General features: G+C 45.5%; 1 protein-coding gene across 2 annotated transcripts in view; it reads left to right on the forward strand.

Moving 5' to 3' along the window:
- NTRK3 (neurotrophic receptor tyrosine kinase 3) overlaps positions 1–15,517 on the forward strand; it is a 218,343-nt gene that overhangs the window by 147,514 nt on the left and 55,312 nt on the right. The gene's annotated exons all lie outside the window — the stretch shown is intronic.

Consider the following 15,517-nt stretch of genomic DNA (forward strand, 5'->3'; position numbering starts at 1 on the left):
CTTTCTAAAGCTTTTATTTTTTAATAGAGAAAACCTTTCAGGCCCCTTTTTTAATTCATAATAAAGAGCAGGTTGAAAAGAAGGAGAGGGCAAATGAAGACGGCGAGGCTTGCTAACTTCCTTTAAAGTTGGAAGGTCACCTTTAAAAATGGATGAATGCAGCGTTTGGAAGAAGCTCCAAGGCAGCAGGCCTGGGGTTCAGCACTAGAATAGGAGGCAGAACAAAGATGAAAGGAAGAATCCAGTTGGGATCTAGGAATAGCTGCAGAGCTGCAGATCCCCGTGGTGGACTGGGGTGGAGGCGGTGTTTGAGGGAGCTTCTCTTTCTCTGCCTGCTCTGGGAAAGCTGCAGTGGTGCGTGGTGATGTGTTGGGAGAGTTAAATTTGGAGCTGGATAGCCAGCTGGACTGCACAGGGGCACATGGATGGGTGCTGGCACTGTGGGAGTGAGATTGGGATCTGGGATAAAATTAAAGCACTGCCTGCCCATTTGCATTCAGGGATGCTGGGTAGCTCTGCAGCTGTCTTGCCTGGTTTGGCTGTGTCCCTGCTGACTTTTCCCCTATCCTGGGACTCTTCAGGGAGTGGGAAAAGGGTGATCACAGCAGGAATGCTGCTGATGGCTTGCTGCTTCCCAGTGCCAGCCCTTCCCACCTTTCCAACCTGAGCTGTCTAATGGGAACAGGACATAAGGGGAGGAGTGGGGGCTGTGTAGAGTGATCCTGGTGTTGATCTCAGCTGTGCCTGCCCTGGGCAGAAGTTCCTGATGTCAGGGGAACAGTTCTGAGGATTCACCTAAGAGCTGAGCACATTTCATATTTAAGCAATTGCCTGTCTTTCCCTCTGAGCCACGACGCAGGGGCATCAGACACATGCTATCTATTGCTTATTAAGTGGTTTAACAAGCCCAGCTAATTACAATGTACTCAAGGATTTTGTAGCTTATGAAGGCAGTCCCTGTTTGTTTGTGTCAGTGCTTTAATACATTAATACACCAATTAAGCCTCGGGAGGTGTGTGTGCTCACACAGCTTTACATATGGGGAGGCATGTTGATGGTTTTCATGTCAGCTGGGGCTTCTCTGGCTCTTACAGCTCCAGCTCTGAAGGGATGCTTGTGGTTTTACAGCCTTGTCACTGGAGGGACATGCATCCCCTACATAAAAACATTGTTCTCCCTGCCCAGAAATATGTTGTTTTACAAGACTCAGGCAGACATGGGCACTCTGTTGTTAAGAGTCAGACAGGCCTTGGAGATTTCTTGGTCTCTTTGCTTCTCAGTGCTGATAATACAGGCAATTTGTGCCTGGAAGTGTTGTCTTCTCTGCCTCAGCTAGTCCTGAGGGGTCAGCAGTGGGAGGTGCTGCCTGTGACACAGGCATTTGTTTGCAAAGGGCCCAGCACATTCATTAAGCCACACGGTAACGAGCAATAATCAGTGCAGAAGGAGCCCAGCGTGAGCCAGTGCAGGGATGGGCTGGAGCAGGCAGAGAGGGTCAGAGGTAAAAACCTCCTCAGAGCACTCACAGCTCAATGAAAAGAAAGCAGTCGTGGGGGGAGGAGAAGGAGAAATGACAGATTAAAGGAAATTGAGCAACTGTAATAAATACACTTGAAATTGAAGTGATTATATTCCCCGTGGAGCTGAAGTGCTGAGGAGGGTCTGCAGAAAGGGCAGCCACACAAAACCAGTGGCCTTTTGGAGAGCTGGCTGGCAGGGAATGCAAAATGAGTGGAGGAAAGCTGGCTGGGCTTTAATGCAGGTCTTTCAGACACCGTTGGGAAGGCTGCCCTAAACATTCAGTTCAGTAAAAATAAAGGTAATAAAAGGCAGGATGATGGGACTGACATGCACCAGGCTGGCTAAGCCAGAGTCTGGAACCAGAATGGAGCACTGCTGAAGTATCACAATGAAAGGAGAGGGGAGGAAGAAGAGTGCAGGAGAAAACAAAAGGGTGGAAAGCAGCAGCCATACAGATGCTGAGGGTGTATTTCAGGCAGGGAAATCCTTTTGCACATAAACATCTCAGAGACAACAAAACTGGCCTCAAGGAGGGGTTGGGAGTTTTGAGGAAAACAGGGGTCTGGTACAGAGGATGTGGAGGAGAAGGTGTTTTTCTTGAGAGTGATATAAGGAGTACTTACACTGATGGCAGAACAAAAAGCCAGCCTGAATCAGTGATAAGAGGAGAGAAAGATTATTAAATATTTTTCATCTGCCAAAATTGCATCCAGCTTTGTGGAGGATGAAGAGTTCATATCAGTGTTCAAGGGCACGGGACCAGGTGAGCATCCTCTGCAGATGGAGAGCACAGCCTGAGGGCATGCACACAACTTGCCAAGCTCTTTGCTGACATTTTAATTTGCCTGTTTAAAATTGGGCAGATGGATGAGAGTTGGAAAGTGGTGGACATAATGGGGACAAGAGACAGACCAAAGTTTGCTTTGGGAAATTCTTGTGAATCTTCTTAAACTTTAAAGGATGTTGTGGGAGAACACCTGAAAGCAACCTTCTGTAAAGGCCAAAGAAATGTGGCTGGAAGGAGTGGGAGGTCACACTCAGCTAATCCTGCCACCATATCTGAGGGAAATTCAGTGGATAAAGTACACTGAGGTGTTCCACAAGGGTGTGACAAGAACCAGGCATCTGAAATTAATGACTAGGGGTAGAAGCATTGACAAATGCATCGACAAAACAAAGAACCCGTGTAGAAATCTGCCCTAAGAGCAAGAGACAGAAAAGAGATGTTGCTAAAAGTGTTTCCAATTGGAAAGAGGTAGAAAGTGATGTGTCCTGGAAGTCACTGTTAATCGCCTGTGTTTTTCTTGATGTTTGCCAACGATCTAGAAGAAAATGCTGAAGGCGGGAACCAGAGTCTTCTCTGCTGCAGGACTGAGGGATTTTTCACCAGCATGGACTATGTTCAAGGTCCCAAACACAGCCAGAGCCTCCCTCCCCTGATTTGGGATGTGTTTGAGAGAGGAATCCCTAGAGAGAGAGATTTATGCAATTTATGCCACAGAGAAGCAGCACTATCCATTAAGAAAGGATAAATGAAGCAAACTGGGCAGGGTAGGAATTTTTTGTTCGTTGAACTCTTTCCAGAAATGAAGATGTGATTTTTAAAAGCTCGGTAATTATTCATTCCTTCTTTATTTTTTTTTTCTTCTCTCTTAACAATTCTAGTTTGTAGTTTGGAGACCTCAGATGACTTGATGTGAGCTCTGTTTGCAGGAGAATTGCAGCCTGGCTGTGTAAATGCAAGTCTGAGTGAAGTTTTGAACTCTGGGTGCTCATATGCACTCAGATATTGATCTGGGTATGTTTTCCCACTACCTGCTTAAAAAAATCTCTGCCCTGGGAAAAGGTTAAAAGACTTGATTTAAACTCTGATTGATAAAGAAAAGACTTCAAGGTGACCTTTTCAATACAGGCTGAATTTGGGGTCACTTTCCAAGCTCAGATTGCAATAAGGAAACAGGATTTGTAGAGGGATTGATGGATTGGATTAGTGGCCTCTCATTTTGCCATGTTACCATCCCAATATCTGATGTTGGCCCTTCAATTAAGGCAGTTCAGGAAAGCAACATATATAGTCTTGTTCAAGGTATTTTTGGATGAAATGAGACCTGTCCTAGGTTAGTGAGGAGAAACAGCTTAAGGTATTGAAGATCTTTCCACCATTATACCCCTCTCAGTGCTCTGCAGCATCACCTACATATATTCATTTACAAATTGCTGTTGCCAGCTTTGGGAGGTTCTTTTTATGCCTCTGCATCCCTTGGTAATTGAAAAACAGTATTACTCTCTCCCACCTTCCCCAGAAATCTTGCTGATTTTGGTCCTTTCCACTAGCAGTATGTTCTTGCTGTAAAACTTCATAGTACACAATTAAATTTAAACTGTTAAGCCATATATGACATATATATAAAGTATATGCGTGTGTGTATATACATATATACATAATATCTTGGTTTTGTAGCTGAAGATGCTCATAGGTTGCCTTCCACATGTGCCTTGAATACCAACTTAACAATCATCCAGTCTTCAAGCAGAGTTCAGTTAAAGCTGAACATGCACCTTTTCACCATCTGCAATTAATCATGCCTTCTGAGGCTACCAGCACTGCAGAATGTTTTCTTGAGTCTCACCAGCGCCTTTAAGAAGAATTAACTGGGCATATTTCCTCTGGTGCAGACACTGATGTTTGGCCACAGGAGAAAACTGTAGGATTCTTCCCCCCCCCCCCCCCTCTTGCACTCATTGAAATTTGTGCAGGAATTTGTGAAAATTCACCCCAACCATCTGGCTCATAATCGTGTGAGACATTGCTGAAGGATGGCAGGCAGAAAAATGGACAAATATATATTGTTTTATCACCCTGTGTTCTCCCCATGCTGGGAGAGTCAGAGACAATAACCCAGGATGGATTTTCCTTTATAGCCACAATAAGGGACAGAGTGAAGCAGTGCCATCAGGGAAGGACGCTCTAACAAGAGCACGTGGCTCCTTAAACAGTGCTCACCTCCTGGTGATGAGGGATTTTCAAAGCCTAACCAAGGAGACCTCTTTCTGGTTCACCTCTCACTGCCCAAAGAGGTTTGCTTGTGCCAAGGAGAGGAAGGTGGTGCTGGCTGGGCAGTGCCTCTGCACAGCAATGCCTGGGGAACAAGTTGGATCCCACCATGGAGCAGCTTTGGGGTCAATGCACGGCTGAGCTGCTGCCTTTAGGGATCCTCTTCTGCAGGATGGAGCCAGGGTACTGGTGGAGCTCCTTTCTCCCCTCTTTTTTTTCCTATAGCAAGGAGAACCTTGGAGGAAAAGTGGATTTCTCTTGGCGTGCAGCCTCACAGCAGCACCAGCACAAAATTAGTTGCTACTTGTGAGTCAGGCACAGGGCAAAGAGGCACAATCATGCACAGACCTGGAGGTTAAATGAGGACCAGCTGCTCTCCCCATCAGATTAGTAATTCCTTTGTATGATCCTCCTCCTCTTTATCCCTCTCTGCATAATTTGCTGCCTCTTAACAATAGCCTAAATCACCCAAACCACAGTAATTTTAGAGCCCAGCAGGCAGAGCTGTCTCACATTACTCCTCCTTCAGGGGTTTCCTTCTGCAGGAGGAGCTGCTGAGATGGAAAAAGGGATGTGCAGGCAGAACAAGCCAAGGAAACCTCAGGCAGAAACAAAGGCAGAGCAAGGTCCATTTGGGGTGTTAGGAAAATGTGGATCTGAGGGAACACCTCATCAAGGCACAGACACAAAAACAGCTCCTGTGTCGGTCCTGTGAGAAAGGTGGGAAGGAAGGAGGGAGATGGAAATTGGGCAAACTAGAGAGAGACTTTCTAACGAAATCATAACTTGAGCCTGAGATCTGTCTCTCAACACCTCATGGTTTTGCTCCATGTGGCCTCACGTCTGGAATTTTCTTGTTCCATGGGTTTGGCTGCATTAGCCACTCCTTTAATGACCACCAAGCAAAGTTGTTGGTGGGAAAATGATTGGGCATGGGGCAAGAAGTGATATTACTACCTGGATTTTATAGACACACACACACACAAAGAGATGATGCTACATTTCTTTCAAATTGTCCTTTTCCTTTTATTCTTTGTGATGGTGGCGAGGACAGCAACAATCAGCAGCACTTCCAACCTGCCTGGAGCTCTAGCTGGAAAATGCAGAACACAAGGCTCTTTCACCAAATTTTCTGCTTTGAGATGGTCCAGGAATTCTGTCACAACAGATTTTTCTGAAAGTCTTTATGCAGTTTCACATCTGGAGGAAGCTGCACTTTGTCTAAAAATACTTCTTCATTTTGCACCCAACTTTAAGGTCAGTTCTTGTTCTGTACTTTATAATGGAGATCACAGTTTTAGTTTGAACCACTACCAAACCATACTTCTTTCTTTAGTGCCACCCTTCTAATAGTCACATATTTTCCAGAACATATTCAATATATCTGGAATATTTTAGCAATTATGGTGTTGGCTAGACCCTTCAAACTGTGAATAAAGGCAGTGACTGAACAACACTGAAACAGCAGTATCAAAACACCTTAAATACTCAGAATTAGAAGGAAAAGGTTAATGCTGTGACCTGAACCTGTGCTGCAATATCTGCATGGGTGTGCAAGCAGGCACTGGGGTTGATGGCTGGGATGGGGATGACAGCAGCAGGATCTGGCTGCTGGGGCCAAAAAGGGCAATGATTGACCAGGGGGTGTCTGTGGGGGTCAGTACTGGCTGGGCTGAGCTCTGCTGGCACATTTTGGAGGGAGCAGTGGTGGTGCCTGGGACACTTTTGTGTCTGCTTGGGGCGAGGGGGAGTGCAGTCTTATCAAGGCTGTTGCAGAGATAAGGGAGATTTTCAGTGTGGTCCCAAATCAAGGAGAGTGAAGAGCCACTACAGGGATCAGGGAGAAAGATGGGAGAAAGTCTCATGTGGCACCAGTTAAGCCAGCCCTGTGTGACATCTGCCTGCTGAGACACTCTGGGGATGCAAGAGAACAGCAAAAGCCAAAACTCAGGCTGAGTTCAATGTGAGCAAACTCCTCCCTTCAAAGGACCCAGGAACTCATTTCTGGCCCTGCAGCAGCTCAGACATGGAGGGGCTGCTCCCTGGAGTCTGCTCCATCTCTGCTGGCTGGGGAAACGTGAGGCACTGGACTCTGCTCCATCTCTGCAGCGGAGCTCTGGCTGGGGAAATGTGAGGCTGCACGCTGCTGAAAGCAGGTTCTGCCAGGCTCCTGGCCCTGCTGTAGCAGGCAGAGCCATGCAGCCAGCTCCCAGGCTGGGCAATCCCTAGCCCTGAGCCCCTCTGACTCGAGGATGGAAGGTAAGGCTCTGTGTCCCTGCTGGCAGACATTCCCCAAGCTGCCAGGCTGCTGCTGAGCCCCGGTCACTTCCCACTTTCTTGTGATTATCCATCTGGGCAGTAGGATGCTGTTAAGTGTCTGATTACTGTGTTGTTGAAGCCTTAAGCCTGAAATCTGACTATCACGTGGTCCCTCGAGGGGCAGCCAATCGCCCTCCAACCCTCCACCAGTAATCCTTCCTTTCCCCTGGAAAAAATAGTAAAACAGAAAGACAAGTGGTATCTGTCTGCAGCAGCACTTTCCAATCAAGTGAAAACTAGCTGGAAAATCAAATCAGCTGGTAAGTTGCTGCAAAACACAACTCTATCTCCTTAAAATCTCCTGTTTTCAAGGGATGAGCTGAACAGCAATAGCTGCTGATGTAAAACAAACCATTATGCCTCCTATCTCCTCTCCAAGCCCCCCTCCCTGCAGACGCATGAGTCTGAAGGAGGCAGATGCTCTCTGAAGACTATTTTCCTCTGTTAAATAAATTCACTTTCAAATAATGTGTAATTAAATGTGTGGTATTGAATTAATGTTTTATTCTGAGTGCTTTGGCAGCAGGGGACCCAGGGGCCTGGCTGGTGGAAAGAAAACATGCTCACCAGAAAGACTCCCTTCTCCTCTCCCTTTCCCTTTTCCTCCCACCCTGCCAAGAATCCCAGTCCCTGTTTCCAAGAGCTGCTGGAGTGTATCAATGAGTTGGTGAGGACGATGTTTTGTGTAAGATCCCTTTTGTGATAGGCTGTCATGGGGCTCTGGGGCATTCACCCAGTGCAAAGACCTCTGCAGCCCTTTCCCCCTCTACCCATGTCTTGATATTCTTGTCTTCATCCTCAGAAGGTGCCAGCTTTCTGCTAACCTTGTATACAAAGGCAGTGCCTGAGTGTCCCCTCAGGATGAGAAGCTGGTGCTGGATGCCTAAGGAGACAGAAGCTGCTGAAGCTGGAAAGGCAATTTGTCCTTCCAGCCTAGTGTCAGACAGAAATCAGGAAGGTGCAGATAATGTCAGGAATCACTGAATGGTTTTTAAGATTTTTTAAGCCTTTACCTGGAATGTTAGTGAGGTTTTGGTCCCATCAGCAGTGTTTTGTGTTCCCCTGGGAGCCAGCTGAGGAGAAGCTGGTGCATGCAGAGACATTGGCAAGCACAGGGTGAACCTGTCCCCAGGCTTTGCAGGGGTGACAATAGCAAGGGGGACCAGAGGGACAGCCTTAACCTGAGAGGATCTTGAAATGTGTCTTGAGCACGAGCAGATTAAGCAGAGTGGGGCACAACTGGGAGCCCATTTAGAGCTGCCTGCTGCCTAACCCCAACCCTGGTGGCCACAGGGAGCCTTGGGAGCATTGGGTTTCTTCTGGTAAAGTCTTCAAGGTCTCCATACTAAAGAACTTTTTAATCATTGACAACAGCTCAGGTGAAGAGATTTACCTTGTTGGATCAAGGGAAAGTCCTGTTGATATTAACTTTTGCTTGAGTAATTCCAGAAAATCATAAATCTGCAGGAAGAGGAGGAGATGGATTCTGACTCAAAGGCAAGAACCCACTGCTGTACAAGGCATGGATGTGCTGAAGGGTTCTTTCATTTTCTGCTGTGGTCATTGTCAGGCTGGGGGTGATGCTCAAGATCCTTCCTCTTGCTTTATCTCCTTTTGTTTATCTCTCTCCAGGATAACTTGGTTCTGCAGGACTGTGCCGTGTTGCGCTTCCCGGCTGAGACTGCTCAGCCCCCGTGAGACACTTTGTATTGCTCTCTTCATAAAATAATTGCTAAGTGGTTTGTACTCAGATTTATGGGACTGAAATGGATGAGAAGGGCTTGAAGTTTTGCATTTTTTTTAATAGGAAGATCAGGTGGTTTAAGGTCAGAGAGAAGTTTTTGCTTAAAAAATGAGTGTGGAAGGGTGCCAAGGGCGTTCTAACTTTCCTATTTTTCAGATTATTTTTTTCCATTAAGTAAATGTGAATTTGCTTTGATTTGGGTTTAAACTTTGCAGGTATGTCACACCAGGTAATGCCACCTGCTTCCAGGTTGTTGTCAGGGTGTTTTGGTGAGGGAGCCTGGTGGGCTCTGGAGTCGCTTCTGATGAGTTGTTGGTTTAAGGGGTGCTTGTGCTTTGCCTTTCTATCAGCTCTTTTACACACACACAAAAACTCCCTTTCCATTTCCCTTCAGCTCTAAGAGCACTGTACATGAGCATTGTTGTTGGTGGTCTCTGTGTGGCAGCTTTTGGAGCTGGTGCTGCAGCTCAGAGGGTGATAATCCAGTCACTGGATTAGCTGCAAATCACACCCCTCTGTGCAGCTTGAGGGCTCTTCTGCAGCATCTCTCCCTCAAATCAGGGCTGGCTGGAGTCAGCTCCTCTCCATCTGCTATTGCAACAGCAAAAGCCAGAGGAGCTGGTGATGTCCTGATTGCCAGGGGTATGCTTGGGAATGGTGGATGTCAGGTATTGCCAAATGCAGAGGTTGCTCCTCTCCTGTTTCCCTGAGCTCAATTGCACTGAACTTTAGCTCCTGGTGTAGATTGGTATAACTGGATCATTCTTTTAGCCAAGATTGTCCAGCTAAATGCGTCAAGGCCTGTTATTTTTTACCAAGGTCCATTTAGCAGCATGTAGTGCATTAGCTCTGGGTCTGCTGGGTCAGCTGAGCAATAAAGCCTCCTTCCCACCTGGGAGCTGCACTCATGCCTTGTGCTGCTCCCAAGGAATGAAGGGGATGGTGAGAAAATGAAAAGAACTGCAGAAACATAAAATAGCTTTCTCTTAAAGTCTTTATGAAGGAGTATGATCGTTAAGTGAGCTGAAGGTTGTGGTTGCTCCACCAAGTTCCCAGAGATTCAGATATGCTTTACATAAATCTCTATGATTTGTGTCAGAACTGCTTGGTGCTTATAATCATGACTTTTTTGAGTCCAAGTCCTTGAAGGGTGCCTTACAGAGGGACTTGGCAAAGACCCAGTGTCTGGGCACCGTGCCGAGTTGTTGGAGCGTGTACCTGGGCCCTTTCCCAGAGGTGGCTCATGTCAGAGCTGGGACAGAAGCCACCAGAAGTGAAGGGCTACCTACTTGGAATCCAGGCAGAGATAAGAAACAGCCTGTTTATGTCTCCATTTTTTAAAATGATGTGGGACTAATTCTGCCTTTGTTTACATGTACTTCACAGCAGTCCGTGATTGAAATCAATATCCTCCATTGACTTTGATGGATTTGCACCAGGTGAGGAGGGAGACTCGGGCTCTGTGCAGCCTGCCTATGTGTTATCCTCTCTCCCTGTGAGACAAATCTGTGAGAGAATGCCTTGCCAGCCGTCCAGTGGCAGGGCTTTTTAATCTGATCCTGCCCAATGTGCGCGCTCTGCTCTGATCAGGTACATTGGGTAACTCATGGAGTTTGGTTCCCATCCAGGCTGTGATTGACTGCCTGACATGAAGGGCTCTCTGCTTGGTGGTGACAAGATTTCCAGTGTAAATTTTAAGCTTTGTTTATTTGATTTTAATTGTGGTGGAGCAGCGGAGCTGTGCAGCATTTATTCACAAGAGTTATTCCAGCAGTGTTGAGGAAGAAATGAATGAATCACATTGACTAAGTGAGAACTTTGCTACCTTTTTGTGGACAACTTATGTAGAAAGAAAAGAGAAAATTCTTTGGCATAAATTAGTTGTTACAGCAAATGACTCAGCCACTGCTGAAAAATGTCATTGTTGTTATCATTTATAAAGTGCTGTTGATGCAAATGAGGCATTAGCAGCTTATGAAAATCAGGACCATATCTAGAAAGAGCCCAGGATCAGACCCAAATCAGGATACCCTAGAAACAGATCTAAAATAAGTCAGGTTTAAAACAGGGCTTGAACAGGAAGAGGGGCAAAAAATAGAGAAGAAGAAACAGAGAGAAGAAATGCCATGATGTGAAAAGGGAAAGAGGAGCTGGTGATGGAGAGGTGCAGGAAAGGACCTACCTTTAGGGAAAACAGGGTCACATGTGGATGGAGAAGAAAAATTTATAAAAAATTGATATTGGTCTTTTCTAGGCAAGAAGAGGAGGAACCTTCTAATAAAGAGGGCAGCAAAATTAAAAGTGGAAACGTCTATAATTTTGGCCTATTCCACCAGCAAGCTACAGGTTGCTTGTGAATTAATAGTCCAGGGTGAGGAAACCCACTAGAAATACAAGAAGACAGACTGCTAGCTATTTGGGAGTTTGAAAGATGATGTGAGGAAATAATTGAAATTAATTTAACAATTGAAATTGACCTGGTGCAAATGATCCAGCATTAGTAGTTTTGCAGTTTGCTCTAACTTAGCTACTGGCCCTGCTCATGGTTTACTCTGGAGATTGATTTGTCCATTTCCTCCTACTGTAGTCATCTGTGTCCAAACACAATCATATGCATTCAAGAGTATTAGCAAACCATGGTTTCAAAGATGCTGGTTGTGATGGGAATTTGAAATGCAGAATTTGCAGTGTCACTGAACCCATCTCTTCTTCATCTGATGCCCAGGACTGATTTAGAAATGAGACAGTAATTGGAAAATTAGATTCATGAAATGTACTCATACAGACTCCCAATATCTGCTCATGTGATTGAAAGGTGGTGGTTATTCAAAACAAGGTGTTTCCATTGGACACACTCTATTACCAGGTCCATGAGCTCTACCTGGAATTTGGAGGTTGAGTTGGGGTCTTTTTGTCTTGACCTTGCCATAACATAGAGACACTCTGCAATATGAGAGTAAAAGATGGGAGTGGAAAAGTTCTGATTTTTCCAGACTCTGTCAAAGGGCCAGTGCAGAAGCGACCCATTGGGACATGGTAGACTGATGCTTGAGGAAAGCAGAATTAATCATCTTCCCTCTTCTTCTTCCCCAGTATCCCATGGCTGTGTTGGGTTCACAAGTTTAGCAAACCAGAAGGTGTTTGTCTCGAGGAGAGGAACAGACATGACTAAGGACACGTGGGAGCAAGTGATGGGGAGGAAGAAGTTTCTGGTTTCAGACAGCCACTTTTCTGACTAAATTCACTTTAAGCACAGATTAAATCATCTGTCCTGCAAAAGGTTCAGAGGTGGTTAGGCAAAGATCCCTTTGCAGATGCAAAGCTGCCATCCTTCTGCCTTGGCTTTTTCAGAGAAGGGGAAACTATCTGCATGTGTGAAAGTGGGTCCTAGACTTACATTTGTTAATGCTCTAACTTACCCCCATGCTGCCATCATTGAGCTAAAGTTATGGGCCATTTCCAGCCAGCTGCAGGTCAGGTGCTTTCTGATGTGGTTAATGGGATATTCAGAACAACAGTGAAGGCAAAAGTTTGAAACACCTTCTCTGTGTGTTAAATCTTGATGGACAAAGAGGAAGGTGGGGAATCTGCCCAGCTTTTCTTCTGTGTCATGAAAAAATATACTGATCCCAAACCAAGGACTGGAAGGTGTTTCATTGTAAAGTGGAATTACTTCAGCGTCAGGCGCTCACATCCTTCCCCTAGGTACAGCATGGCTTTGAATGAGTTCACATCATGCTGTCAATTCTGCTTGTTTTCCTGTCAGGTCTTGCTGTGGCTTCTGCATAGGATCTTCTTATGAATTGTCTTGTTGTCTTGTTTTTATAAGTAAATGGTACACAGGGAGGGAAAAAAACAAAAAGAGTGGTGCTTCAGGAGAGGCAGTTTGCATCCACCTTGTCTACAGGGCTGACTGCAACAGAGCCGAGACAGATTAGCACAGCACTGCCTGCCTAAAACAAATAAACACCAGCTGTTTATCAGACAGGGCTCGGCTTCCTCCAGGAGCAGGTAAACAGATTTATGCAGATGAACCTCCGAGGTGCCCTTGCAGCACAGCATCTTTCATGGCTATTTGGCCTTCCTCGTGAGTTACAGCCAGGATGGGTGAGCACAGAGGTGCAAGGTGAGCACAATAATGCTGCTGGCCATGCTGTGACATGGGGTTTGTCACTGCCTTGTGGTTAAACCTGTCTTTTATAGTGGGTTAGAATTAATCATAGCGCTGATCTCGCCGTAAAGGGAAGGATTTGATCTAAACTTCACTACTTTAGGCCTCTAGCATGTGGAAAAGCAATTTATTATAACTCACTTATTATTCCATTTGTGCCTAAAATACTGTGAAGCAAAATTTATGTCTATTTGAGGTTGAGAGAAATTGCCATCAGGAAATGTACTTTTCTGATTCTACATTAAGATTGTCCAGTTGCTGTCAAACTACTTAACTTCATGACCCTTTTATTTTTATAGCCACCCAAGTTAACTTTCAATCCAACAGTGCTACACAAGTCCACTACTGCAAAAGGATTGCTTCTCCCTCAATTCAACTCTGTCTGCCATAATACCACATTTAATTCTTCATATGAATTCTCCCTGAAACTTCTCAGGTGACTCTTAACAACTAGCTGTAAAATCTGGTCTCAGAGACAGATGGGATATTATTTTAATAATATAGATGTAATTACACAGTTTGGATGCCAGCTCTCAGAAATGTCTGATAATTTATTAAGATGTTATTGGGAGGAAACATTGGGAGCCGAAAGTTTTGGACAATACCCTGGAGAGTTTGGAAAGAGAGGTTTGCCTCTCTCATGGTGTTACTCATCAGAAGTGTAAAAATTCTGAAATAGTATTGCTGTTTTTTCTGAGACTGTTTCCTATTTAACTTCATCTCACACCAAATGGGACAATCCTATTGTAATTGCTACATTTCCGAATTTTTAAAAATATCCTTGGGCTCCTCTTAGTACAAGATCATTCCTTACAGCTTTCTTGATTGCTGCTATTTGGGAGATCAAGAATGCAAATATGTGGTTTGACAACACAGTAAGACCAAGGTAATGTAGTGGTGAGTGCTATAGAAATGTTTGCCAAGCCAAAGAGGATAAACCCCTTTTCCTCTACTCTATTAAGTAAATTGGTGCCATTTGAGCTCTTCTTATATTAGGAATTTCCTCACCCAAGTTCATTGCTTTACATTTCAACACATTATATCTCAGATTTCTCCAGGTACTCCTTAAACACTCAGCTAAACCAGGTGGAGAAGGCAAAGTCCACATGTGATTTGTTCTCCCTGGCTGCCACTGCAGGTTTAAAACCAAAGTCATTTCGGATGTGCCTACCAACATGGGCCTTAATGTTACTGATATTATTAATATAGGTAAGAAACAGTTTTCAGCCTATTGAACAATTAAGAAAGGTCAATGGGAATTCCCAGAGAGGTGTCTTTCATTACAAGGCCCATTGCTTGTGCAATCTTGCAGCATCCATCTTCCCAAGCAAGCCAAGGGCCCGGGGATGGCAGCTCCATAAACCTGCCTCTGAGCTCCTAATTAAAAACCTTAATTGCATGAAAGCCATTAGGATCCTTGTGTTCCATTAGCTTTTTGATGCATTCAGTGGTGCCTGTGTGATCCCTCAGGCTGATACAGGTGCCTGCATGGGTGTCTGGGTGGCAGGAGCTGGTGGCAGATTGTGATGTGTCCCTGCAGCCAGTCTGAAACCCAGAGTTAGTCACTTCCACCTCCTTCATCTGCAGGGAAATGCACCTAATCTAAGGGACATGCCTTTACAGCTCCTGTGGCACAAGGAAGAGATGGAGAAGGATCAAAAGTGATGCGGTTTACAAGCAAACAGATTCAGGGTTATGAACATCACACATGAGTGGAAAGAGGGCACTGTCCCATGTAATGCCTCTGCTTGAGGAGACCTCTCATGCATCAGCTTTTGCTAACTGGGCACTGGAGAAGAGTGCACAGCTCTCCACTGGCCTTCATGACCATCAGGCTGAGGCTGGGAGTGGTCTGTGCTGCCACAGTTCTCATGGTGATGGAAAGCTCCACTGAAGGACAGTTCACAGAGATGAAGTTTTGGGTGCTGTCCCTTCAGAAAATGCTGTGGTGGCTGTGCATCTCTAACAGCTTCTACAGTTCATTCCAAGCATTAAAAACCCCCCTTTTTTGTGTTGCTGAGGAATTCTAGGGGTGCTGTGGTGCCACAAAGGTGCTTAGAGGTTTGCTGTGCCTTATTGCTGTCCTCAAAAGAGAACAAGTTCTCCCAGCCACCCGTGGAATTTGATAATGACCCAGAGTCAGTGGATATCCCACAGTCACTAACCTGCCCCTGCAGGTGCCTGGTATCTGGGCAGATTTAATCCTCAGGAATGACCTGTTAGCTGAGCAAACCACTTTTCCTTGGCCTCCGTACCTCTGGTAAATTAAAGCTACTGCTCTTGTGATTCTTCCTGAATCCTCAGTTGCTATTCTCCGTCAGTCCTCGCTGTCCTAAATGTCAGTGGGAAGGATCATTGAAACTAATGGGTTCAGCTCATCTGTTGTGCCAGTGATGGTGTCCTGGGATGACCTTCTTTCTGAGGGAACAGTTGTGCAGGGGGAGGCTGCAGGGTCAGGGTCCTGCTGTGGGGCAGTTCCAGCACTTCAGCCAGCTCCTGCTAATGCCCTAAGGAATGTTGGGGTCACTGCTCCTCCTCCTCCCAGGAATGCTTTGACTTACCAAGCTTCAGCCTCAAAAATCCGTCCTGCTCGAGTTTAAACTAATCCCAGTTGAAATGCAAAACTCAACAGGGCCTTCTAATCTCACCTGGCCTTTCATTGGAAGGATGTGACCTTTGCTACACCTCACAGGAGATGGATTATTTC

The sequence above is a fragment of the Melospiza georgiana genome, chromosome 13, assembly GCF_028018845.1.
Source record: "Melospiza georgiana isolate bMelGeo1 chromosome 13, bMelGeo1.pri, whole genome shotgun sequence".
In the NCBI taxonomy this organism is placed as follows: Eukaryota; Metazoa; Chordata; class Aves; order Passeriformes; family Passerellidae; genus Melospiza; species Melospiza georgiana.